The sequence below is a fragment of the Chlorocebus sabaeus genome, chromosome 20 (assembly GCF_047675955.1).
Source record: "Chlorocebus sabaeus isolate Y175 chromosome 20, mChlSab1.0.hap1, whole genome shotgun sequence".
Classification (NCBI taxonomy): Eukaryota; Metazoa; Chordata; class Mammalia; order Primates; family Cercopithecidae; genus Chlorocebus; species Chlorocebus sabaeus.
Window position 1 is genome coordinate 98672184 of NC_132923.1, and position 3001 is coordinate 98675184.

Genomic DNA, 3001 nt, shown 5'->3' on the forward strand with positions numbered 1-3001 from the left:
ATTATATCTTTGTCTCTTTTTGAAGTTTATGACTTTAAGTCTGTTTTATCTAATATAACTCCTGCCCTATTTTGGTTTTCATTTTCATGGAATATCTTATTTCATTGCTTCACTTTTAATCTATAAAGGTGAATTAAGTCCATATAGGTGAGTTAAGTCTCTTGTAGGCAGCCTATAGTTGAGTCATGGGGTTTCTTTTAATCATTCAATAGCTACAATTTTTGATTGGAGAATTTAATACATTTATATTCAATGTAATTATTGATAGGCAAAGACTTAACTATTGCCATTTCATTAATTGCTTTCTGGTTCTTCTTCCCATCTTGCTGTCTTTCTTTGGGATTAGATGATTTTCTGTACTGGTATGATTTGATTCCTTACTCTTTATCTCTTGTGTACTTATTGTAGGTTTTTGCTTTGTGGCTACCATGAAGCTTACATAAAACCACTTATGGTTATGACAGGCTATTTTAAGCTGATAACAACTCAACTTAGACTGCATTTAAAAAACTCTACACTTGCTTTTTCCCACCCACATTGTATTTTAATCACAATTTATACCATTTTGTATTGTGTATCCCTTAACCAGTTATTTTACCTATTATTATTTGTAAATAGTTTGTCTTTTAACCTTCATACTATGAATATTTGTGATTTATACATCACCATTACCATATTAGACTATCCTGATTTTGACTATATATTTACGTTTATCAGTTTTATGCTTTCATATGTTTTCATGTTGCTAGTTAGCACTTTATATTTCAATGTGAAGAACTCCCATTAGCATTTATTATAAAGTAGATCTAGTGGTGATAAACTCCTTCAGCTTTTGTTTGTCTAGAAAAGTCCTTGTCTCGCCTTCATTTCTGAAGGACAGATTTGCCAGGTTCAGTATTCTTGGTTGCCAATTTTTTTTTTCTGTACTTTGAATATATCATCTCATTCTCTTCTGGCCTGAAATATAAAATACTTCACAAATTTGCATGTCATTCTTGTGCAGGGGCCATGCTAATCTTCTCTGTATCATTTCAATTTTAGTATATGTGCTGCCAAAGTAAGCACTAGCACTTTTTGTAATTGTGTCACGCATGATAACATATTAGCTTGCTTTTCATTTATCTGAAAATACCTATTTTATCTTCATTTTTGTAAGTAATTTTTATTTGGTACAGAATTTTAGGTTGAAAACTTTTTTCTTTTTTTCTTTTAGCATTTTAATTATGTCTTTTGGCCTCAATTGTTTCTAATGAGAAATTGGCTTTATCTGGGTGTTTTTTATATTTTCTGTTTATTTGTGTATTTTAGGAATTTAACTTTGATGTGTTACATGTTATTTTCTTTGTATTTATCTTGTTTGAGGTGTGTTTTGTTTTTTGGATCTATGGGCTTCTTCTTTTTGATCAAATTTGGAAAATATTTGACCAATTTTTTTCAAATATTTTTTCTGCTGTGTAGTTCTTTTGCCCCTCTTTTTCTGGAACTCCAGTGGCTATTTTCTCAGTCACTTGATACTGTCCCACAGGTTGTTGAAGCTCTGTTAATTGCTTTTCAACCTTTTCTCCTTCTATGCTTCTGCTTGGATAATTTCTATTGATCTATATTCCAGTGCACTGATCCTGTCTTCTTCTTTATTCAATCTACCATGATATTTTCTAATTTTTTTTTTACATTTCAAATACTGTATTTTTCAGTTTCTAAAATTTCCTTTTAGTTCTTTTTATAGTTTTCATATTTCTTCTCAAATTCCTCATCTCTTCACACATTAAAAATGAATACATCTTTTCCTATAGATTTGTTATTATATTTATCACAGTTATTTTTAAATTCTTGACTTAGTTCATTTGAACTGCTATCAGAAAAATACCTTGAATTAGGTGGTTTGTAGACAACAGAAATTTATTTTTCACAGTTATGGAGGCTGGGAAATCCAAGATCAAGGCATCAGCAGATTTAGTGTTTGGTGAGGGACCCACTTTCTCTTTGTGTGTGTGTGTGTGTGTGTGTGTGTGTGTGTGTGTGTGTGAGACAGAGTCTCACTTGGTCGCCAGGCTGGAGTGCAGCAGCACAATCTCAGCTCACTGCAACCTCCACCTCCCAAGTACAAGCAATTCTCCTGCCTCAGCCTCCCAAGTAGCTGGGACTACAGGCACGCACCACCACGTCCAGCTAATTCTTAGTAGAGTTGGGGTTTCACCATGTTAGCCAGGATGGTCTTGATCTCTTGACCTCGTGATCCACCCATCTCGGCCTCTCAAAGTGCTGGGATTACAAGTGTGAACCACCATGCCTAGCCAGGACCTGTTTTCTTATAGACAGTGCCTTCTTGCTATGTTCTCACATGGTGGAGGGGGTAACTAGCTCTCTGGAGTGTCTTTTATAAGGGCACTAATCCTATTTATGAGGCCTCTGCCGTCATGGTCTAATCTGCTCCCAAAGGCCCATCTCCTAATATTATCACATCAGTAATTAGGTGTTAACATGAATTCTGGGAGAACAAAAACATTCAGACCACAGTAGTTCCCTCCTGCCAATTTCAGTATCATGGGTTTGTCACTTTGTTTTTATCAGCTGATTTTTTTTCTTCACTGGGCTACATTTTTCTTTCTTTTCATATGTCTAGAAATTAAAATATTTTATTATACATAGATAATTTTGTATTCTGTTATCTTTATTTGAAGAGTATTGAGTTTTGCTCTAGTAGGTAGGGAAATGACCGTCAAATCCCCTTGGTCTTTTATGGAGTTGGTTTTAAGCTTTGTTAGGGAAAGTCTATTTTGATTTTTCCCTTAGTCCTGTGGTGAATACCTTAATCTTGGAATATGGTATTTAATCCTAGGGTGTGGTCCTTCTGGGATTTCAGTGCAAAGCTTGAGGTACTTATTAAGGCTCTCTCATTTGTTGGTACTTACACTTTAAACTCTGCCTCCATTGTGGGCAGCTACTGAATCCTCTGCTCAGTTGTGTGTTTTGGGTTTTTTTGTTTTTCTTCAGGATTCCA

General features: G+C 34.5%; 1 non-coding gene across 1 annotated transcript; it reads right to left on the minus strand.

Moving 5' to 3' along the window:
- Nucleotides 1-958: 958 nt before the first annotated feature.
- LOC119626550 (U6 spliceosomal RNA) lies at nt 959-1065 on the minus strand. Its single transcript, XR_005242701.1, has one exon. It is a non-coding gene; the product is annotated as a U6 spliceosomal RNA (small nuclear RNA).
- Between the last annotated feature and the right edge of the window lie 1936 nt (nt 1066-3001).